The 27944-nt window shown below is 39.7% G+C and overlaps 1 pseudogene; it reads left to right on the top strand.

Annotated features, from left to right (window-relative positions):
• LOC127661484 (DNA topoisomerase 1-like) overlaps positions 1-27498 on the top strand; it is a 72328-nt pseudogene extending 44830 nt beyond the window's left edge.
• The last annotated feature ends 446 nt before the right edge of the window (positions 27499-27944 follow it).

Raw genomic sequence — 27944 nt, 5'->3', positions numbered from 1 at the left:
CATCATTCATATACAGCGGCAGATACCTCATAAATTCAGTGGCATCATTCATAAACAGCGGCAGATACCTCATAAATTCAGTGGCATCATTCATATACCGCAGCAGATGTCTCGTAAATTCACTGGCATCATTCGTATACAGCGGCAGATGATGTGTAAATTCACTGCCATCATTCATATACAGCGGCAGATAACTCATAAATTCACTGTCATCATTCATATACAGCGGCAGATACCTCATAAATTCAGTGGCATCATTCATAAACAGCGGCAGATACCTCATAAATTCAGTGGCATCATTCATATACCGCAGCAGATGTCTCGTAAATTCACTGACATAATTTGTATACAGCGTCAGATGATGTGTAAATTCACTGCCATCATTCATATACAGCGGCAGATACCTCATAAATTCACTGGCATCATTCATATACAGCAGCAGATGCCTCATAAATTCACTGACATCATTCGTATACAGCGGCAGATGATGTGTAAATTCACTGCCATCATTCATATACAGCGGCAGATGATGTGTAAATTCACTGCCATCATTCATATACAGTGGCAGATACCTCATAAATTCACTGACATCTTTTGTATACAGTGGCAGATGATGTGTAAATTCACTGCCATCATTCATATACCGCAGCAGATGCCTCGTAAATTCACTGGCATCATTCGTATACAGCGGCAGATGACGTGTAAATTCACTGCCATCATTCATAAAGAGCGGCAGATGATGTGTAAATTCACTGCCATCATTCATATACAGTGGCAGATACCTCATAAATTCACTGACATCTTTTGTATACAGTGGCAGATGATGTGTAAATTCACTGCCATCATTCATATACAGTGGCAGATACCTCATAAATTCACTGACATCATTCGTATACAGCGGCAGATGACGTGTAAATTCACTGCCATCATTCATAAAGAGCGGCAGATACCTCATAAATTCACTGGCATCATTCATATACAGCAGCAGATGCCTCATAAATTCACTGGCATCATTCATAAACAGTGACAGATACCTCATAAATTCACTGGCATCATTCATATACAGCAGCAGATGTCTCATAAATTCACTGCCATTATTCATAAACAGTGGCAGATGATGTGTAAATTCACTGGCATCATTCATAAACAGCGGCAGATACCTCATAAATTCACTGGCATCATTCACATACAGCAGCAGATGCCTCATAAATTCACTGACATCATTCGTATACAGCGGCAGATGATGTGTAAATTCACTGCCATCATTCATATACAGTGGCAGATACCTCATAAATTCACTGACATCATTCGTATACAGCGGCAGATGATGTGTAAATTCACTGCCATCATTCATATACCGCAGCAGATGCCTCATAAATTCACTGGCATCATTCGTGATACAGCGGCAGATGATGTGTAAATTCACTGGCATCATTCATAAACAGCGTACAGATACCTCATAAATTCAGTGGCATCATTCATATACAGCAGCAGATGCCTCATAAATTCACTGCCATTATTCATAAACAGTGGCAGATGATGTGTAAATTCACTGGCATCATTCATAAACAGCGGCAGATACCTCATTAATTCACTGGCATCATTCACATACAGCAGCAGATGCCTCATAAATTCACTGACATCATTCAGTATACAGCGGCAGATGATGTGTAAATTCACTGCCATCATTCATATACAGCGGCAGATGATGTGTAAATTCACTGCCATCATTCATATACAGTGGCAGATACCTCATAAATTCACTGACATCATTTGTATACAGCGGCAGATGATGTGTAAATTCACTGCCATCATTCATATACCGCAGCAGATGCCTCGTAAATTCACTGGCATCATTCGTATACAGCGGCAGATGATGTGTAAATTCACTGCCATCATTCATAAACAGCGGTAGATACCTCATAAATTCGCTGGCATCATTCATATACAGCAGCAGATGCCTCGTAAATTCACTGCCATCATTCGTATACAGCGGCAGATGATGTGTAAATTCACTGCCATCATTCATATACAGCGGCAGATAACTCATAAATTCACTGTCATCATTCATATACAGCAGCAGATACCTCATAAATTCACTGACATCATTCGTATACAGCGGCAGATGATGTGTAAATTCACTGCCACCATTCATATACAGCGGCAGATGATGTGTAAATTCACTGCCATCATTCATATACAGTGGCAGATACCTCAAAAATTCACTGACATCTTTTGTATACAGTGGCAGATGATGTGTAAATTCACTGCCATCATTCATATACCGCAGCAGATGCCTCGTAAATTCACTGGCATCATTCGTATACAGCGGCAGATGACGTGTAAATTCACTGCCATCATTCATAAAGAGCGGCAGATACCTCATAAATTCACTGGCATCATTCATATACAGCAGGAGATGCCTCATAAATTCACTGGCATCATTCATAAACAGTGACAGATACCTCATAAATTCACTGGCATCATTCATATACAGCAGCAGATGTCTCATAAATTCACTGACATCATTCGTATACAGCGGCAGATGATGTGTAAATTCACTGCCATCATTTATATACAGCGGCAGATACCTCATAAATTCACTGGCATCATTCGTATACAGTGGCAGATACCTCATAAATTCACTGGCATCATTCATATACAGCAGCAGATGCCTCATAAATTCACTGGCATCATTCATATACAGCAGCAGATGCCTCATAAATTCACTGACATCATTCATAAACAGTGACAGATACCTCATAAATTCACTGGCATCATTCATATACAGCAGCAGATGTCTCATAAATTCACTGACATCATTCGTATACAGCAGCAGATGATGTGTAAATTCACAGGCATAATTCATAAACAGCAGCAGATGCCTCATAAATTCATTGGCATCATTCATAAACTGTGGCAGATGCCTCGTAAATTCACTGCCATCATTTATATACAGTGGCAGATGCCGTGAACATTCACTGGCATCATTCATATACAGCGGCAGATACCTCATAAATTCAGTGGCATCATTCATAAACAGCGGCAGATACCTCATAAATTCAGTGGCATCATTCATATACCGCAGCAGATGTCTCGTAAATTCACTGGCATCATTCGTATACAGCGGCAGATGATGTGTAAATTCACTGCCATCATTCATATACAGCGGCAGATAACTCATAAATTCACTGTCATCATTCATATACAGCGGCAGATACCTCATAAATTCACTGACATCATTCGTGATACAGCGGCAGATGATGTGTAAATTCACTGCCATCATTCATATACAGCGGCAGATGATGTGTAAATTCACTGCCATCATTCATATACAGCGGCAGATACCTCATAAATTCAGTGGCATCATTCATAAACAGCGGCAGATACCTCATAAATTCAGTGGCATCATTCATATACCGCAGCAGATGTCTCGTAAATTCACTGGCATCATTCGTATACAGCGGCAGATGATGTGTAAATTCACTGCCATCATTCATATACAGCGGCAGATAACTCATAAATTCACTGTCATCATTCATATACAGCTGCAGATACCTCATAAATTCAGTGGCATCATTCATAAACAGCGGCAGATACCTCATAAATTCAGTGGCATCATTCATATACCGCAGCAGATGTCTCGTAAATTCACTGACATAATTTGTATACAGCGTCAGATGATGTGTAAATTCACTGCCATCATTCATATACAGCGGCAGATACCTCATAAATTCACTGGCATCATTCATATACAGCAGCAGATGCCTCATAAATTCACTGACATCATTCAGTATACAGCGGCAGATGATGTGTAAATTCACTGCCATCATTCATATACAGCGGCAGATGATGTGTAAATTCACTGCCATCATTCATATACAGTGGCAGATACCTCATAAATTCACTGACATCTTTTGTATACAGTGGCAGATGATGTGTAAATTCACTGCCATCATTCATATACCGCAGCAGATGCCTCAGTAAATTCACTGGCATCATTCGTATACAGCGGCAGATGACGTGTAAATTCACTGCCATCATTCATAAAGAGCGGCAGATGATGTGTAAATTCACTGCCATCATTCATATACAGTGGCAGATACCTCATAAATTCACTGACATCTTTTGTATACAGTGGCAGATGATGTGTAAATTCACTGCCATCATTCATATACAGTGGCAGATACCTCATAAATTCACTGACATCATTCAGTATACAGCGGCAGATGACGTGTAAATTCACTGCCATCATTCATAAAGAGCGGCAGATACCTCATAAATTCACTGGCATCATTCATATACAGCAGCAGATGCCTCATAAATTCACTGGCATCATTCATAAACAGTGACAGATACCTCATAAATTCACTGGCATCATTCATATACAGCAGCAGATGTCTCATAAATTCACTGCCATTATTCATAAACAGTGGCAGATGATGTGTAAATTCACTGGCATCATTCATAAACAGCGGCAGATACCTCATAAATTCACTGGCATCATTCACATACAGCAGCAGATGCCTCATAAATTCACTGACATCATTCGTATACAGCGGCAGATGATGTGTAAATTCACTGCCATCATTCATATACAGTGGCAGATACCTCATAAATTCACTGACATCATTCGTATACAGCGGCAGATGATGTGTAAATTCACTGCCATCATTCATATACAGCAGCAGATGCCTCGTAAATTCACTGGCATCATTCAGTATACAGCGGCAGATGATGTGTAAATTCACTGGCATCATTCATAAACAGCGACAGATACCTCATAAATTCAGTGGCATCATTCATATACAGCAGCAGATGCCTCATAAATTCACTGCCATTATTCATAAACAGTGGCAGATGATGTGTAAATTCACTGGCATCATTCATAAACAGCGGCAGATACCTCATTAATTCACTGGCATCATTCACATACAGCAGCAGATGCCTCATAAATTCACTGACATCATTCGTATACAGCGGCAGATGATGTGTAAATTCACTGCCATCATTCATATACAGCGGCAGATGATGTGTAAATTCACTGCCATCATTCATATACAGTGGCAGATACCTCATAAATTCACTGACATCATTTGTATACAGCGGCAGATGATGTGTAAATTCACTGCCATCATTCATATACCGCAGCAGATGCCTCGTAAATTCACTGGCATCATTCAGTATACAGCGGCAGATGATGTGTAAATTCACTGCCATCATTCATAAACAGCGGTAGATACCTCATAAATTCGCTGGCATCATTCATATACAGCAGCAGATGCCTCGTAAATTCACTGCCATCATTCGTATACAGCGGCAGATGATGTGTAAATTCACTGCCATCATTCATATACAGCGGCAGATAACTCATAAATTCACTGTCATCATTCATATACAGCAGCAGATACCTCATAAATTCACTGACATCATTCGTATACAGCGGCAGATGATGTGTAAATTCACTGCCACCATTCATATACAGCGGCAGATGATGTGTAAATTCACTGCCATCATTCATATACAGTGGCAGATACCTCATAAATTCACTGACATCTTTTGTATACAGTGGCAGATGATGTGTAAATTCACTGCCATCATTCATATACCGCAGCAGATGCCTCGTAAATTCACTGGCATCATTCGTATACAGCGGCAGATGACGTGTAAATTCACTGCCATCATTCATAAAGAGCGGCAGATACCTCATAAATTCACTGGCATCATTCATATACAGCAGGAGATGCCTCATAAATTCACTGGCATCATTCATAAACAGTGACAGATACCTCATAAATTCACTGGCATCATTCATATACAGCAGCAGATGTCTCATAAATTCACTGACATCATTCAGTATACAGCGGCAGATGATGTGTAAATTCACTGCCATCATTTATATACAGCGGCAGATACCTCATAAATTCACTGGCATCATTCAGTATACAGTGGCAGATACCTCATAAATTCACTGGCATCATTCATATACAGCAGCAGATGCCTCATAAATTCACTGGCATCATTCATATACAGCAGCAGATGCCTCATAAATTCACTGACATCATTCATAAACAGTGACAGATACCTCATAAATTCACTGGCATCATTCATATACAGCAGCAGATGCCTCATAAATTCACTGGCATCATTCATAAACAGTGACAGATACCTCATAAATTCACTGGCATCATTCATATACAGCAGCAGATGTCTCATAAATTCACTGACATCATTCGTGATACAGCAGCAGATGATGTGTAAATTCACAGGCATAATTCATAAACAGCAGCAGATGCCTCATAAATTCATTGGCATCATTCATAAACTGTGGCAGATGCCTCGTAAATTCACTGCCATCATTTATATACAGTGGCAGATGCCGTGAACATTCACTGGCATCATTCATATACAGCGGCAGATACCTCATAAATTCAGTGGCATCATTCATAAACAGCGGCAGATACCTCATAAATTCAGTGGCATCATTCATATACCGCAGCAGATGTCTCAGTAAATTCACTGGCATCATTCAGTATACAGCGGCAGATGATGTGTAAATTCACTGCCATCATTCATATACAGCGGCAGATAACTCATAAATTCACTGTCATCATTCATATACAGCGGCAGATACCTCATAAATTCACTGACATCATTCGTATACAGCGGCAGATGATGTGTAAATTCACTGCCATCATTCATATACAGCGGCAGATGATGTGTAAATTCACTGCCATCATTCATATACAGCGGCAGATACCTCATAAATTCAGTGGCATCATTCATAAACAGCGGCAGATACCTCATAAATTCAGTGGCATCATTCATATACCGCAGCAGATGTCTCGTAAATTCACTGGCATCATTCGTATACAGCGGCAGATGATGTGTAAATTCACTGCCATCATTCATATACAGCGGCAGATAACTCATAAATTCACTGTCATCATTCATATACAGCGGCAGATACCTCATAAATTCAGTGGCATCATTCATAAACAGCGGCAGATACCTCATAAATTCAGTGGCATCATTCATATACCGCAGCAGATGCCTCATAAATTCACTGACATCATTCGTATACAGCGGCAGATGATGTGTAAATTCACTGCCATCATTCATATACAGCGGCAGATACCTCATAAATTCACTGGCATCATTCATATACAGCAGCAGATGCCTCATAAATTCACTGACATCATTCGTATACAGCGGCAGATGATGTGTAAATTCACTGCCATCATTCATATACAGCGGCAGATACCTCATAAATTCACTGCCATCATTCATATACAGCAGCAGATGCCTCATCAATTCACTGGCAGCATTCATAAACAGCTGACAGATGATGTGTAAATTCACTGCCATCATTCATAAACAGCGGCAGATGATGTGTAAATTCACTGCCATCATTCATATACCGCAGCAGATGCCTCGTAAATTCACTGGCATCATTCATATACCGCAGCAGATGCCTCGTAAATTCACTGGCATCATTCATATACAGCGGCAGATGATGTGTAAATTCACTGCCATCATTCATATACAGTGGCAGATACCTCATAAATTCACTGACATCATTCGTATACAGCGGCAGATGATGTGTAACTTCACTGCCATCATTCATATACCGCAGCAGATGCCTCGTAAATTCACTGGCATCATTCGTATACAGCGGCAGATGATGTGTAAATTCACTGCCATCATTCATAAACAGCGGCAGATACCTCATAAATTCACTGCCATCATTCATATACAGCAGCAGATGCCTCATAAATTCACTGGCATCATTCATAAACAGCGACAGATACCTCATAAATTCACTGGCATCATTCATATACAGCAGCAGATGCCTAATAAATTCACTGCCATTATTCATAAACAGTGGCAGATGATGTGTAAATTCACTGGCATCATTCATAAACAGCGGCAGATACCTCATAAATTCACTGGCATTATTCACATACAGCAGCAGATGCCTCATAAATTCACTGACATCATTCGTATACAGCGGCAGATGATGTGTAAATTCACTGCCATCATTCATATACAGCGGCAGATGATGTGTAAATTCACTGCCATCATTCATATACAGTGGCAGATACCTCATAAATTCACTGACATCATTCGTATACAGCGGCAGATGATGTGTAAATTCACTGCCATCATTCATATACCGCAGCAGATGCCTCGTAAATTCACTGGCATCATTCGTATACAGCGGCAGATGATGTGTAAATTCACTGCCATCATTCATAAACAGCGGTAGATACCTCATAAATTCGCTGGCATCATTCATATTCAGCAGCAGATGCCTCATAAATTCACTGACATCATTCGTATACAGCTGCAGATGATGTGTAAATTCACTGCCATCATTCATATACAGCGGCAGATAACTCATAAATTCACTGTCATCATTCATATACAGCAGCAGATACCTCATAAATTCACTGACATCATTCGTATACAGCGGCAGATGATGTGTAAATTCACTGCCATCATTCATATACAGCGGCAGATGATGTGTAAATTCACTGCCATCATTCATATACAGTGGCAGATACCTCATAAATTCACTGACATCTTTTGTATACAGTGGCAGATGATGTGTAAATTCACTGCCATCATTCATATACCGCAGCAGATGCCTCGTAAATTCACTGGCATCATTCGTATACAGCGGCAGATGACGTGTAAATTCACTGCCATCATTCATAAAGAGCGGCAGATACCTCATAAATTCACTGGCATCATTCATATACAGCATCAGATGCCTCATAAATTCACTGGCATCATTCATAAACAGTGACAGATACCTCATAAATTCACTGGCATCATTCATATACAGCAGCAGATGTCTCATAAATTCACTGCCATTATTCATAAACAGTGGCAGATGATGTGTAAATTCACTGGCATCATTCATAAACAGCGGCAGATACCTCATAAATTCACTGACATCATTCGTATACAGCGGCAGATGATGTGTAAATTCACTGCCATCATTCATATACAGCGGCAGATGATGTGTAAATTCACTGCCATCATTCATATACCGTGGCAGATACCTCATAAATTCACTGACATCATTCGTATACAGCGGCAGATGATGTGTAAATTCACTGCCATCATTCATATACCGCAGCAGATACCTCATAAATTCACTGGCATCATTCGTATACAGCGGCAGATGATGTGTAAATTCACTGGCATCATTCATAAACAGCGACAGATACCTCATAAATTCACTGGCATCATTCATATACAGCAGCAGATGCCTCATAAATTCACTGCCATTATTCATAAACAGTGGCAGATTATGTGTAAATTCACTGACATCATTCATAAACAGCGGCAGATACCTCATAAATTCACTGGCATCATTCACATACAGCAGCAGATGCCTCATAAATTCACTGACATCATTCGTATACAGCGGCAGATGATGTGTAAATTCACTGCCATCATTCATATACAGCGGCAGATGATGTGTAAATTCACTGCCATCATTCATATACAGTGGCAGATACCTCAAAAATTCACTGACATCTTTTGTATACAGTGGCAGATGATGTGTAAATTCACTGCCATCATTCATATACCGCAGCAGATGCCTCGTAAATTCACTGGCATCATTCGTATACAGCGGCAGATGACGTGTAAATTCACTGCCATCATTCATAAAGAGCGGCAGATACCTCATAAATTCACTGGCATCATTCATATACAGCAGGAGATGCCTCATAAATTCACTGGCATCATTCATAAACAGTGACAGATACCTCATAAATTCACTGGCATCATTCATATACAGCAGCAGATGTCTCATAAATTCACTGACATCATTCAGTATACAGCGGCAGATGATGTGTAAATTCACTGCCATCATTTATATACAGCGGCAGATACCTCATAAATTCACTGGCATCATTCAGTATACAGTGGCAGATACCTCATAAATTCACTGGCATCATTCATATACAGCAGCAGATGCCTCATAAATTCACTGGCATCATTCATATACAGCAGCAGATGCCTCATAAATTCACTGACATCATTCATAAACAGTGACAGATACCTCATAAATTCACTGGCATCATTCATATACAGCAGCAGATGCCTCATAAATTCACTGGCATCATTCATAAACAGTGACAGATACCTCATAAATTCACTGGCATCATTCATATACAGCAGCAGATGTCTCATAAATTCACTGACATCATTCGTATACAGCAGCAGATGATGTGTAAATTCACAGGCATAATTCATAAACAGCAGCAGATGCCTCATAAATTCATTGGCATCATTCATAAACTGTGGCAGATGCCTCGTAAATTCACTGCCATCATTTATATACAGTGGCAGATGCCGTGAACATTCACTGGCATCATTCATATACAGCGGCAGATACCTCATAAATTCAGTGGCATCATTCATAAACAGCGGCAGATACCTCATAAATTCAGTGGCATCATTCATATACCGCAGCAGATGTCTCAGTAAATTCACTGGCATCATTCAGTATACAGCGGCAGATGATGTGTAAATTCACTGCCATCATTCATATACAGCGGCAGATAACTCATAAATTCACTGTCATCATTCATATACAGCGGCAGATACCTCATAAATTCACTGACATCATTCGTATACAGCGGCAGATGATGTGTAAATTCACTGCCATCATTCATATACAGCGGCAGATGATGTGTAAATTCACTGCCATCATTCATATACAGCGGCAGATACCTCATAAATTCAGTGGCATCATTCATAAACAGCGGCAGATACCTCATAAATTCAGTGGCATCATTCATATACCGCAGCAGATGTCTCAGTAAATTCACTGGCATCATTCAGTATACAGCGGCAGATGATGTGTAAATTCACTGCCATCATTCATATACAGCGGCAGATAACTCATAAATTCACTGTCATCATTCATATACAGCGGCAGATACCTCATAAATTCAGTGGCATCATTCATAAACAGCGGCAGATACCTCATAAATTCAGTGGCATCATTCATATACCGCAGCAGATGCCTCATAAATTCACTGACATCATTCAGTATACAGCGGCAGATGATGTGTAAATTCACTGCCATCATTCATATACAGCGGCAGATACCTCATAAATTCACTGGCATCATTCATATACAGCAGCAGATGCCTCATAAATTCACTGACATCATTCGTATACAGCGGCAGATGATGTGTAAATTCACTGCCATCATTCATATACAGCGGCAGATACCTCATAAATTCACTGCCATCATTCATATACAGCAGCAGATGCCTCATCAATTCACTGGCAGCATTCATAAACAGCGACAGATGATGTGTAAATTCACTGCCATCATTCATAAACAGCGGCAGATGATGTGTAAATTCACTGCCATCATTCATATACCGCAGCAGATGCCTCGTAAATTCACTGGCATCATTCATATACCGCAGCAGATGCCTCGTAAATTCACTGGCATCATTCCTATACAGCGGCAGATGATGTGTAAATTCACTGCCATCATTCATATACAGTGGCAGATACCTCATAAATTCACTGACATCATTCGTATACAGCGGCAGATGATGTGTAACTTCACTGCCATCATTCATATACCGCAGCAGATGCCTCGGAAATTCACTGGCATCATTCGTATACAGCGGCAGATGATGTGTAAATTCACTGCCATCATTCATAAACAGCGGCAGATACCTCATAAATTCACTGCCATCATTCATATACAGCAGCAGATGCCTCATAAATTCACTGGCATCATTCATAAACAGCGACAGATACCTCATAAATTCACTGGCATCATTCATATACAGCAGCAGATGCCTAATAAATTCACTGCCATTATTCATAAACAGTGGCAGATGATGTGTAAATTCACTGGCATCATTCATAAACAGCGGCAGATACCTCATAAATTCACTGGCATTATTCACATACAGCAGCAGATGCCTCATAAATTCACTGACATCATTCGTATACAGCGGCAGATGATGTGTAAATTCACTGCCATCATTCATATACAGCGGCAGATGATGTGTAAATTCACTGCCATCATTCATATACAGTGGCAGATACCTCATAAATTCACTGACATCATTCAGTATACAGCGGCAGATGATGTGTAAATTCACTGCCATCATTCATATACGCAGCAGATGCCTCGTAAATTCACTGGCATCATTCAGTATACAGCGGCAGATGATGTGTAAATTCACTGCCATCATTCATAAACAGCGGTAGATACCTCATAAATTCAGCTGGCATCATTCATATTCAGCAGCAGATGCCTCATAAATTCACTGACATCATTCAGTATACAGCTGCAGATGATGTGTAAATTCACTGCCATCATTCATATACAGCGGCAGATAACTCATAAATTCACTGTCATCATTCATATACAGCAGCAGATACCTCATAAATTCACTGACATCATTCGGTATACAGCGGCAGATGATGTGTAAATTCACTGCCATCATTCATATACAGCGGCAGATGATGTGTAAATTCACTGCCATCATTCATATACAGTGGCAGATACCTCATAAATTCACTGACATCTTTTGTATACAGTGGCAGATGATGTGTAAATTCACTGCCATCATTCATATACAGCAGCAGATGCCTCGTAAATTCACTGGCATCATTCGTATACAGCGGCAGATGACGTGTAAATTCACTGCCATCATTCATAAAGAGCGGCAGATACCTCATAAATTCACTGGCATCATTCATATACAGCAGCAGATGCCTCATAAATTCACTGGCATCATTCATAAACAGTGACAGATACCTCATAAATTCACTGGCATCATTCATATACAGCAGCAGATGTCTCATAAATTCACTGCCATTATTCATAAACAGTGGCAGATGATGTGTAAATTCACTGGCATCATTCATAAACAGCGGCAGATACCTCATAAATTCACTGACATCATTCAGTATACAGCGGCAGATGATGTGTAAATTCACTGCCATCATTCATATACAGCGGCAGATGATGTGTAAATTCACTGCCATCATTCATATACAGTGGCAGATACCTCATAAATTCACTGACATCATTCAGTATACAGCGGCAGATGATGTGTAAATTCACTGCCATCATTCATATACCGCAGCAGATACCTCATAAATTCACTGGCATCATTCGTATACAGCGGCAGATGATGTGTAAATTCACTGGCATCATTCATAAACAGCGACAGATACCTCATAAATTCACTGGCATCATTCATATACAGCAGCAGATGCCTCATAAATTCACTGCCATTATTCATAAACAGTGGCAGATTATGTGTAAATTCACTGACATCATTCATAAACAGCGGCAGATACCTCATAAATTCACTGGCATCATTCACATACAGCAGCAGATGCCTCATAAATTCACTGACATCATTCGTATACAGCGGCAGATGATGTGTAAATTCACTGCCATCATTCATATACAGCGGCAGATGATGTGTAAATTCACTGCCATCATTCATATACAGTGGCAGATACCTCATAAATTCACTGACATCATTTGTATACAGCGGCAGATGATGTGTAAATTCACTGCCATCATTCATATACCGCAGCAGATGCCTCATAAATTCACTGGCATCATTCATATACAGCGGCAGATGTTGTGTAAATTCACTGCCATCATTCATAAACAGCGGTAGATACCTCATAAATTCGCTGGCATCATTCATATACAGCAGCAGATGATGTGTAAATTCACTGCCATCATTCATAAACAGCGGCAGATGATGTGTAAATTCACTGCCATCATTCATATACCGCAGCAGATGCCTCGTAAATTCACTGGCATCATTCATATACCGCAGCAGATGCCTCGTAAATTCACTGGCATCATTCGTATACAGCGGCAGATGATGTGTAAATTCACTGCCATCATTCATATACAGTGGCAGATACCTCATAAATTCACTGACATCATTCGTATACAGCGGCAGATGATGTGTAACTTCACTGCCATCATTCATATACAGCAGCAGATGCCTCGTAAATTCACTGGCATCATTCAGTATACAGCGGCAGATGATGTGTAAATTCACTGCCATCATTCATAAACAGCGGCAGATACCTCATAAATTCACTGCCATCATTCATATACAGCAGCAGATGCCTCATAAATTCACTGGCATCATTCATAAACAGTGACAGATACCTCATAAATTCACTGGCATCATTCATATACAGCAGCAGATGTCTCATAAATTCACTGACATCATTCAGTATACAGCGGCAGATGATGTGTAAATTCACTGCCATCATTTATATACAGCGGCAGATACCTCATAAATTCACTGGCATCATTCGTATACAGTGGCAGATACCTCATAAATTCACTGGCATCATTCATATACAGCAGCAGATGCCTCATAAATTCACTGGCATCATTCATATACAGCAGCAGATGCCTCATAAATTCACTGACATCATTCATATACAGCAGCAGATGTCTCATAAATTCACTGGCATCATTCATATACAGCAGCAGATGCCTCATAAATTCATTGGCATCATTCATAAACTGTGGCAGATGCCTCGTAAATTCACTGCCATCATTTATATACAGTGGCAGATGCCGTGAACATTCACTGGCATCATTCATATACAGCGGCAGATACCTCATAAATTCAGTGGCATCATTCATAAACAGCGGCAGATACCTCATAAATTCAGTGGCATCATTCATATACCGCAGCAGATGTCTCGTAAATTCACTGGCATCATTCAGTATACAGCGGCAGATGATGTGTAAATTCACTGCCATCATTCATATACAGCGGCAGATAACTCATAAATTCACTGTCATCATTCATATACAGCGGCAGATACCTCATAAATTCACTGACATCATTCGTATACAGCGGCAGATGATGTGTAAATTCACTGCCATCATTCATATACAGCGGCAGATGATGTGTAAATTCACTGCCATCATTCATATACAGCGGCAGATACCTCATAAATTCAGTGGCATCATTCATAAACAGCGGCAGATACCTCATAAATTCAGTGGCATCATTCATATACCGCAGCAGATGTCTCGTAAATTCACTGGCATCATTCAGTATACAGCGGCAGATGATGTGTAAATTCACTGCCATCATTCATATACAGCGGCAGATAACTCATAAATTCACTGTCATCATTCATATACAGCGGCAGATACCTCATAAATTCAGTGGCATCATTCATAAACAGCGGCAGATACCTCATAAATTCAGTGGCATCATTCATATACCGCAGCAGATGTCTCAGTAAATTCACTGACATAATTTGTATACAGCGTCAGATGATGTGTAAATTCACTGCCATCATTCATATACAGCGGCAGATACCTCATAAATTCACTGGCATCATTCATATACAGCAGCAGATGTCTCATAAATTCACTGGCATCATTCAGTATACAGCGGCAGATGATGTGTAAATTCACTGCCATCATTCATATACAGCGGCAGATAACTCATAAATTCACTGTCATCATTCATATACAGCGGCAGATACCTCATAAATTCACTGACATCATTCGTATACAGCGGCAGATGATGTGTAAATTCACTGCCATCATTCATATACAGCGGCAGATGATGTGTAAATTCACTGCCATCATTCATATACAGTGGCAGATACCTCATAAATGTCACTGACATCATTTGTATACAGCGGCAGATGATATGTAAATTCACTGCCATCATTCATATACAGTGGCAGATACCTCATAAATTCACTGACATCATTTAGTATACAGCGGCAGATGATATGTAAATTCACTGCCATCATTCATATACCGCAGCAGATGCCTCATAAATTCACTGGCATCATTCGTATACAGCGGCAGATGATGTGTAAATTCACTGCAATCATTCATAAACAGCGGCAGATACCTCATAAATTCACTGGCATCATTCATATACAGCAGCAGATGCCTCATAAATTCACTGGCATCATTCATAAACAGTGGCAGATGACGTGTAAATTCACTGGCATCATTCATAAACAGCGGCAGATGATGTGTAAATTCACTGGCATCATTCATAAACAGCGGCAGATACCTCATAAATTCACTGACATCATTCGTATACAGCGGCAGATGATGTGTAAATTCACTGCCATCATTCATATACAGCGGCAGATGATGTGTAAATTCACTGCCATCATTCATATACCGTGGCAGATACCTCATAAATTCACTGACATCATTCGTATACAGCGGCAGATGATGTGTAAATTCACTGCCATCATTCATATACCGCAGCAGATACCTCATAAATTCACTGGCATCATTCAGTATACAGCGGCAGATGATGTGTAAATTCACTGGCATCATTCATAAACAGCGACAGATACCTCATAAATTCACTGGCATCATTCATATACAGCAGCAGATGCCTCATAAATTCACTGCCATTATTCATAAACAGTGGCAGATGATGTGTAAATTCACTGACATCATTCATAAACAGCGGCAGATACCTCATAAATTCACTGGCATCATTCACATACAGCAGCAGATGCCTCATAAATTCACTGACATCATTCAGTATACAGCGGCAGATGATGTGTAAATTCACTGCCATCATTCATATACAGCGGCAGATGATGTGTAAATTCACTGCCATCATTCATATACAGTGGCAGATACCTCATAAATTCACTGACATCATTTGTATACAGCGGCAGATGATGTGTAAATTCACTGCCATCATTCATATACCGCAGCAGATGCCTCGTAAATTCACTGGCATCATTCGTATACAGCGGCAGATGTTGTGTAAATTCACTGCCATCATTCATAAACAGCGGTAGATACCTCATAAATTCGCTGGCATCATTCATATACAGCAGCAGATGATGTGTAAATTCACTGCCATCATTCATAAACAGCGGCAGATGATGTGTAAATTCACTGCCATCATTCATATACCGCAGCAGATGCCTCGTAAATTCACTGGCATCATTCATATACCGCAGCAGATGCCTCGTAAATTCACTGGCATCATTCGTATACAGCGGCAGATGATGTGTAAATTCACTGCCATCATTCATATACAGTGGCAGATACCTCATAAATTCACTGACATCATTCAGTATACAGCGGCAGATGATGTGTAACTTCACTGCCATCATTCATATACCGCAGCAGATGCCTCGTAAATTCACTGGCATCATTCGTATACAGCGGCAGATGATGTGTAAATTCACTGCCATCATTCATAAACAGCGGCAGATACCTCATAAATTCACTGCCATCATTCATATACAGCAGCAGATGCCTCATAAATTCACTGGCATCATTCATAAACAGTGACAGATACCTCATAAATTCACTGGCATCATTCATATACAGCAGCAGATGTCTCATAAATTCACTGACATCATTCAGTATACAGCGGCAGATGATGTGTAAATTCACTGCCATCATTTATATACAGCGGCAGATACCTCATAAATTCACTGGCATCATTCAGTATACAGTGGCAGATACCTCATAAATTCACTGGCATCATTCATATACAGCAGCAGATGCCTCATAAATTCACTGGCATCATTCATATACAGCAGCAGATGCCTCATAAATTCACTGACATCATTCATATACAGCAGCAGATGTCTCATAAATTCACTGGCATCATTCATATACAGCAGCAGATGCCTCATAAATTCATTGGCATCATTCATAAACTGTGGCAGATGCCTCGTAAATTCACTGCCATCATTTATATACAGTGGCAGATGCCGTGAACATTCACTGGCATCATTCATATACAGCGGCAGATACCTCATAAATTCAGTGGCATCATTCATAAACAGCGGCAGATACCTCATAAATTCAGTGGCATCATTCATATACCGCAGCAGATGTCTCGTAAATTCACTAGCATCATTCGTATACAGCGGCAGATGATGTGTAAATTCACTGCCATCATTCATATACAGCGGCAGATAACTCATAAATTCACTGTCATCATTCATATACAGCGGCAGATACCTCATAAATTCACTGACATCATTCGTATACAGCGGCAGATGATGTGTAAATTCACTGCCATCATTCATATACAGCGGCAGATGATGTGTAAATTCACTGCCATCATTCATATACAGCGGCAGATACCTCATAAATTCAGTGGCATCATTCATAAACAGCGGCAGATACCTCATAAATTCAGTGGCATCATTCATATACCGCAGCAGATGTCTCAGTAAATTCACTGGCATCATTCAGTATACAGCGGCAGATGATGTGTAAATTCACTGCCATCATTCATATACAGCGGCAGATAACTCATAAATTCACTGTCATCATTCATATACAGCGGCAGATACCTCATAAATTCAGTGGCATCATTCATAAACAGCGGCAGATACCTCATAAATTCAGTGGCATCATTCATATACCGCAGCAGATGTCTCGTAAATTCACTGACATAATTTGTATACAGCGTCAGATGATGTGTAAATTCACTGTCATCATTCATATACAGCGGCAGATACCTCATAAATTCAGTGGCATCATTCATATACCGCAGCAGATGTCTCGTAAATTCACTGGCATCATTCGTATACAGCGGCAGATGATGTGTAAATTCACTGCCATCATTCATATACAGCGGCAGATAACTCATAAATTCACTGTCATCATTCATATACAGCGGCAGATACCTCATAAATTCACTGACATCATTCGTATACAGCGGCAGATGATGTGTAAATTCACTGCCATCATTCATATACAGCGGCAGATGATGTGTAAATTCACTGCCATCATTCATATACAGTGGCAGATACCTCATAAATGTACTGACATCATTTGTATACAGCGGCAGATGATATGTAAATTCACTGCCATCATTCATATACAGTGGCAGATACCTCATAAATTCACTGACATAATTTCGTATACAGCGGCAGATGATATGTAAATTCACTGCCATCATTCATATACCACAGCAGATGCCTCGTAAATTGACTGTCATCATTCGTATACAGCGGCAGATGATGTGTAAATTCACTGCAATCATTCATAAACAGCAGCAGATACCTCATAAATTCACTGGCATCATTCATATACAGCAGCAGATGCCTCATAAATTCACTGGCATCATTCATAAACAGTGGCAGATGACGTGTAAATTCACTGGCATCATTCATAAACAGCGGCAGATGATGTGTAAATTCACTGGCATCATTCATAAACAGCAGCAGATACCTCATAAATTCAGTGGCATCATTCATATACAGCGGCAGATGATGTGTAAATTCACTGGCATCATTCATAAACAGCGGCAGATACCTCATAAATTCACTGGCATCATTCATAAACAGCGGCAGATACCTCATAAATTCACTGGCATCATTCATATACAGCAGCAGATGCCTCATAAATTCACTGGCATCATTCATAAACAGCGGCAGATGATGTGTAAATTCACTGGCATCATTCATAAACAGCGGCAGATACCTCATAAATTCAGTGGCATCATTCATATACAGCGGCAGATGATGTGTAAATTCACTGCCATCATTCATATACAGTGGCAGATACCTCATAAATTCACTGACATCATTTGTATACAGCGGCAGATGATGTGTAAATTCACTGCCATCATTCATATACAGCGGCAGATGATGTGTAAATTCACTGCCATCATTCATATACAGTGGCAGATACCTCATAAATTCACTGACATCATTTGTATACAGCGGCAGATGATGTGTAAATTCACTGCCATCATTCATATACCGCAGCAGATGCCTCGTAAATTCACTGGCATCATTCGTATACAGCGGCAGATGTTGTGTAAATTCACTGCCATCATTCATAAACAGCGGTAGATACCTCATAAATTCACTGGCATCATTCATATACAGCAGCAGATGACTCGTAAATTCACTGCCATCATTCATAAACAGCGGCAGATGATGTGTAAATTCACTGCCATCATTCATATACAGCAGCAGATGCCTCATAAATTCACTGGCATCATTCATATACAGCAGCAGATGCCTCATAAATTCACTGGCATCATTCAGTATACAGCGGCAGATGATGTGTAAATTCACTGCCATCATTCATATACAGTGGCAGATACCTCATAAATTCACTGACATCATTCAGTATACAGCGGCAGATGATGTGTAACTTCACTGCCATCATTCATATACCGCAGCAGATGCCTCGTAAATTCACTGGCATCATTCGTATACAGCGGCAGATGATGTGTAAATTCACTGCCATCATTCATAAACAGCGGCAGATACCTCATAAATTCACTGCCATCATTCATATACAGCAGCAGATGCCTCATAAATTCACTGGCATCATTCATAAACAGTGACAGATACCTCATAAATTCACTGGCATCATTCATATACAGCAGCAGATGTCTCATAAATTCACTGACATCATTCGTATACAGCGGCAGATGATGTGTAAATTCACTGCCATCATTTATATACAGCGGCAGATACCTCATAAATTCACTGGCATCATTCGTATACAGTGGCAGATACCTCATAAATTCACTGGCATCATTCATATACAGCAGCAGATGCCTCATAAATTCACTGGCATCATTCATATACAGCAGCAGATGCCTCATAAATTCACTGACATCATTCATATACAGCAGCAGATGTCTCATAAATTCACTGGCATCATTCATATACAGCAGCAGATGCCTCATAAATTCATTGGCATCATTCATAAACTGTGGCAGATGCCTCGTAAATTCACTGCCATCATTTATATACAGTGGCAGATGCCGTGAACATTCACTGGCATCATTCATATACAGCGGCAGATACCTCATAAATTCAGTGGCATCATTCATAAACAGCGGCAGATACCTCATAAATTCAGTGGCATCATTCATATACCGCAGCAGATGTCTCAGTAAATTCACTAGCATCATTCAGTATACAGCGGCAGATGATGTGTAAATTCACTGCCATCATTCATATACAGCGGCAGATAACTCATAAATTCACTGTCATCATTCATATACAGCGGCAGATACCTCATAAATTCACTGACATCATTCAGTATACAGCGGCAGATGATGTGTAAATTCACTGCCATCATTCATATACAGCGGCAGATGATGTGTAAATTCACTGCCATCATTCATATACAGCGGCAGATACCTCATAAATTCAGTGGCATCATTCATAAACAGCGGCAGATACCTCATAAATTCAGTGGCATCATTCATATACCGCAGCAGATGTCTCAGTAAATTCACTGGCATCATTCAGTATACAGCGGCAGATGATGTGTAAATTCACTGCCATCATTCATATACAGCGGCAGATAACTCATAAATTCACTGTCATCATTCATATACAGCGGCAGATACCTCATAAATTCAGTGGCATCATTCATAAACAGCGGCAGATACCTCATAAATTCAGTGGCATCATTCATATACCGCAGCAGATGTCTCGTAAATTCACTGACATAATTTGTATACAGCGTCAGATGATGTGTAAATTCACTGCCATCATTCATATACAGCGGCAGATACCTCATAAATTCAGTGGCATCATTCATATACCGCAGCAGATGTCTCGTAAATTCACTGGCATCATTCGTATACAGCGGCAGATGATGTGTAAATTCACTGCCATCATTCATATACAGCGGCAGATAACTCATAAATTCACTGTCATCATTCATATACAGCGGCAGATACCTCATAAATTCACTGACATCATTCGTATACAGCGGCAGATGATGTGTAAATTCACTGCCATCATTCATATACAGCGGCAGATGATGTGTAAATTCACTGCCATCATTCATATACAGTGGCAGATACCTCATAAATGTACTGACATCATTTGTATACAGCGGCAGATGATATGTAAATTCACTGCCATCATTCATATACAGTGGCAGATACCTCATAAATTCACTGACATAATTTCGTATACAGCGGCAGATGATATGTAAATTCACTGCCATCATTCATATACCACAGCAGATGCCTCGTAAATTGACTGGCATCATTCGTATACAGCGGCAGATGATGTGTAAATTCACTGCAATCATTCATAAACAGCGGCAGATACCTCATAAATTCACTGGCATCATTCATATACAGCAGCAGATGCCTCATAAATTCACTGGCATCATTCATAAACAGTGGCAGATGACGTGTAAATTCACTGGCATCATTCATAAACAGCGGCAGATGATGTGTAAATTCACTGGCATCATTCATAAACAGCAGCAGATACCTCATAAATTCAGTGGCATCATTCATATACAGCGGCAGATGATGTGTAAATTCACTGGCATCATTCATAAACAGCGGCAGATACCTCATAAATTCACTGGCATCATTCATAAACAGCGGCAGATACCTCATAAATTCACTGGCATCATTCATATACAGCAGCAGATGCCTCATAAATTCTCTGCCATCATTCATATACAGTGGCAGATGATGTGTAAATTCACTGGCATCATTCATATACAGCGGCAGATACCTCATAAATTCACTGGCATCATTCATAAACAGCGGCAGATACCTCATAAATTCACTGGCATCATTCATATACAGCAGCAGATGCCTCATAAATTCACTGCCATCATTCATATACAGTGGCAGATGACGTGTAAATTCACTGGCATCATTCATAAACAGCGGCAGATGCCTCATAAATTCACTGGCATCATTCATATACAGCAGCAGATGCCTCATAAATTCACTGGCATCATTCATAAACAGTGGCAGATGATGTGTAAATTCACAGGCATAATTCATAAACAGCAGCAGATGCCTCATAAATTCACTGACATCATTCGTAAACAGCAGCAGAATTCACTGCCATCATTCATATACAGCGGCAGATACCTCATAAATTCACTGACATCATTCGTAAACAGCAGCAGAATTCACTGCCATCATTCATATACAGCGGCAGATAACTCATAAATTCACTGTCATCATTCGTAAACAGCAGCAGATGATGTGTAAATTCAATGCCATCATTCATATACAGCGGCAGATACCTCATAAATTCACTGACATCATTCGTATACAGCAGCAGATACCTCATAAATTCACTGACATCATTCGTATACAGCAGCAGATACCTCATAAATTCACTGACATCATTCATATACAGCAGCAGATACCTCATAAATTCACTGACATCATTCATATACAGCGGCAGATACCTCATAAATTCACTGGCATCATTCATAAACAGTGGCAGATGACGTGTAAATTCACTGGCATCATTCATAAACAGCAGCAGATGCCTCATAAATTCACTGACATCATTCGTATACAGCAGCAGATGATGTGTAAATTCACAGGCATAATTCATAAACAGCAGCAGATGCCTCATAAATTCATTGGCATCATTCATAAACTGCGGCAGATGACGTGTAAATTCACTGGCATCATTCATAAACTGTGGCAGATGCCTCGTAAATTCACTGCCATCATTTATATACAGTGGCAGATGCCGTGAACATTCACTGGCATCATTCATAAACAGCGGCAGATGCCTCGTAAATTCACTGGCATCATTCATAAACAGCAGCAGATGACGTGTACATTCACAGGCATAAAACAAACAATTTTCTGTTATACTTTATCATTGTGTTGTTAAATCAAATCGCTATTATATAGAATCATAAACTTCATATTGTACATTGAACCAAATTGTGACAATCATAGTAGGCTATCCCACCCCCAATTTTAAGATAATTATTCATTTAATTGTATTATAAATGATATAGGTGAATCTTACAAAGCCTGTCAAAAACATGTCCAGATCATATTTCACACCAAAATAAAAAGAAATAAGATTTATTTTTATATTTTTTTAGAAATTAAGTATTCTGCATAAGTAAAAGATAATTAAAGATAATTATATTTAAAAAAAAAAAATGTTTTTGTTGTTGCATTGTGGCAACGATCCCCCAATTTTTATTACAATGTAATATGGCATATAATATTATATTGTAAAATATTTAAACATTATGGTAGTATTTGTTATGCTGTCTGTGATACTGATTTTAATTAAAATAATAATAATAATAATAATAATAATAATAATAATAATAATAATAATAAAAATAATAATAATATGACTGGATAGGAGGATTCTTATTTTCCAGTAATACAAATCATTTTCACTTATATATACTGTATATTTTAAATGTTTTTATTTGGGGGGAAATATGGCCGAGACGTCATATTTCATCCATAAAACAGTCCTGCACAATAAAGTACCACTTTTTGCATGACATTCATAGTAATTCTAGAAGTAAACATATCATTTCTTAATTGTAATGATCTTGATTAATAGCATTTAGGACAGTAACAAGCTACTGTTCTGTATATCAGGTCAGTCATACAGAGGAGATGGTAGCCTAGTGGTTAAGAAAGAAGTACTACTACTGACACTGTAACTGTTTGAGTACAAAAATAGAAGTGTTTTAATTTTATTTAGCTTATGTATAGGGTTTTAAGTTTTGTGACCTCTGAGATGCAGGAGGCATAATAGTTGTTAGTTTTCAAGTTCACACTTATATATTACCATAGATTCTCTCTTCACTACTCACTTTTTCTCTACCTCCATCTCTTCTCTGTGCATGTTTTTATGTGTCATTCTTTCTACAGTACTTGATAATGTGGTGTAAAAGTTGCTCTATTACAACATGGCAAACCATTCAGTTGCAATTCTATGTAACCATCAGCAGGCACCGCCAAAGACCTTAAAAAAAATCCATGGCTAATCTGCAGACAAAGGTATGGAGATAAAAGTCTAAATAATTTATTGGGTTGGTTGTGGAGATATTCAAGGTATTTCTATCTTCTTTTGCTCCTTTAGATTGCTTGTAGGAAGGAGCAGCTGGCCCAGGTTAAGAAAGAGCTGAAGCAGGTCAAGAAAGAAGCCAAAGGGAGCTCAGACAACAAGCTGCTCAGGTCAGTATATCTCCCTACAAAGGACCATTTATTTGTGCCTCCAGCCCTTGGAATCCTCATGCAGAAATGTGAACATGGTTTAGTACACATGTTGAAGCGTGTGTTTCTGTTGTTCAGTTTGGTGGAGAGGAAGAAGAAAGTGGTGTAAAGATGTGAAGAACTGCTGCTTAGGATGGAGGTTCAGGCTTCGGACAAAGAAGAGAACAAACAGATCTTCCTGAGCACCTCCACTACCTGGATCAACACATCAGTGTGGCCTGGTGAAGACATACTCAAACACACTAGTTGATATATTTGTGCAAAACAAAAGATTAATTAACACATTTCATATCCAAACTCTCTTTAACAGTGTTTTTTTTTTAAACAATTGTCTTCTGTTTTTAGGTGTAAGAACATGAAGTTGCTATTCGATAAAATTAACAACAAATTCCTAAAGGATAAATTTGCCTGGGCTGTCGAAAAAAAAATCTCATGTTCTTTATTTCAGTACAGTAATGAAATTCCTTTCGGATGCAGGATTTTTTTTAAGCCTAAATCAAAAACACAAAGGATAGCACAAATATATATATATATATACATATATATATATATATATATATATATATATATATATATATACACACACACACACACATTTGAAGTCAGAGAGTTACATAGACCTTAGCCAAATACATTTAAGCTCAGTTTTTCACAATTCCTGACATTTAATCATAGAAAACATTCCATGTCTTATGTCAGTTAGGAGCAATACTTTAATTTAAGAATGTGAAATGTCAGAATAATAGAGAGAATTATTTATTTCAGATTTTATTTTTTATTTCTTTCATCACATTCCTTGTAAGCCTAACCCTTTTTCCTCCAAACATAACGAGGGTCATTATGGCCAAACAGTTCAAATTTTGTTTCATCAGACCAGAGGACATTTCTCCAAAAAGTAAGATCTTTGTCCCCGTGTGCACTTTTAAACTGTAGTCTGGGTTTTTATGGTGGTTTTGGAGCAATGGTGTCTTCCTTGGTGAACAGCCTTTCAGGCAATGTTCATATAGGACTTGTTTTACTGTAGATATAGATACTTGCTTACCTGTTCCCTTTACAAAAGGCTTCACTACGATGTTGCGCTGCTAAGCGCTACGGGGAACAGCTCTTGCTGTGAGCCAAGCTGAAATAATGTGTGAAACACGTCAATGAACATTGACCAGAATTTATAGCCTCGGCTGATGTAATTATTAGATGCACCTGCGGCCAGGCTATAAATGGACACGTCACCAGGTGTCGTCAAAAACTCTTTTTTCAGAGCGATTCTGTTTCTGTGTGTTTCACACACGCTGTCAAAACTTTCTTTCCTCTGTTAGGAGATATAATCAGACAGTGTGCAGTGAGCGTTGTTCTTTTCTCTTCTGTTTGGAAAATATTATATATATATATATTTCTAAAAAGAGAGAATGACTGAAAGCAAGCGGTGCGTGTTCCCTCTTCTCGCTCATAGCTGAAGACGACACACATCAGTTTTTGCTGTTTGTTTGGGGGTAAGAGCACGCTGCTCCCGCGTTGCAGCAGGGTGGGTGCGAGCACTGTGATTTGCTTTAACAGGCAGAGTGCGTCGGGCTCGCCTCGCTTGCTTCCGGGAGTCAGCACTCTCGAATGGATTTGGTTGAGGAGCAAGAGACGGGTTGATCCCTTTCTCTCACTCTCTCCCCAAACCCAGCTGTTCCTTCACATGATCTCGACGCTTCTTCAGATCATGAGGTGGATCGCGATTTTCTTCCCACCTCCGAGCTTTCCGTCTGCGATAAAAAATCTACGGAGGAATTGCTCGATGTTGTTACGATATGGCCACGCGAAAAAGAGACCCCCCAAACGCTCCAAATTAGGGGATAGATTTTATCTTCCAGTCTAAGAAAGGGAACGCCTCATGGGTTCCTTCCCTTTTTGATAACCTCCATGAAGAGCTTTTTCGCTCATGGAGAACCCCTAAAAAAATATATATATATATATATATATATATATATATATATATATATTTTCTTCCCGTGTTCACATACCCTCGGCGTCATTATATTCGACTATCGTGGGTGCTGAGGCACGGCAGTATTCAGTGATGCTTCGAAGAGATGCTTGCGGGCTATCTCTGCCGGGCTCGGCATCGTCACTTAGAAGCCCTCTTTCCCCTCAAAGCCTTGTAGGACAACCTCCACTTTAGTGGGAAGGGCTTATTAAGCAGCAGGTCAGGCTGGTGCTGCTCTGCACACTATGCTGCTCTGCACGCTATGCTGCTCCTCCCAGGGATTGGTGACAGTCTGCCGCCCTCGAAGCCCCTCCATTCCCGCAACCTCTTGGTGTTTCGGGTTGCAGAGGCTTCCGTCAAAATTGGGTGTTTTCGCTGTTCCTGTATGTTATTCAGGACCTGAAACACCCGACTAACCCTCAACAGGAAGTGTTAAAATATAATACCCACCTCATAGATCCCGGCAGCGTGGAAACTTCTGCCGGATGAATTATATTCTGTGGGTCTTATAAGGGCGTCAGGATTTAATTCACTCGCCGTTTTTTCCGTGCTTCAACAGTATGTTCTCACTACTGTGAACCGGATTTCTTTTTTATGTAAAAAGAAAAATCAATCTCCTGGTTAAAGGGGCCATGGTGTGTGTTCCCCTTCCAGAGAGAGAGTTAGGCTATTACACTAAATACTTCCCGTTTCCCATGGAGGGTGAGGGGTAGCGTCTGGCTTAGATCTTAAAGCTTGAACTACCCGTGGGTGTTCAAGTCCAAGATGACGCCTGTTAAGACAGTCGTGTCTCAAGCCCTACAACTCGTTTGGCTGGTCACCATCGATCTTATGACGCACTTCTATGCTTCATTTAGAAGTTCTGCCACAACATGGAAAGTTCCTGAGGTTCACTTCTGGGGGCAAAGTCTTCCAGGGTCAGGTTCTTTCTCTCA

Source organism: Xyrauchen texanus, chromosome 21 (assembly GCF_025860055.1).
Source record: "Xyrauchen texanus isolate HMW12.3.18 chromosome 21, RBS_HiC_50CHRs, whole genome shotgun sequence".
Taxonomy (NCBI): Eukaryota; Metazoa; Chordata; class Actinopteri; order Cypriniformes; family Catostomidae; genus Xyrauchen; species Xyrauchen texanus.
The sequence above is the reverse complement of the archived record's forward strand: the minus strand, read 5'-3'. Positions and strand labels throughout refer to the sequence as shown.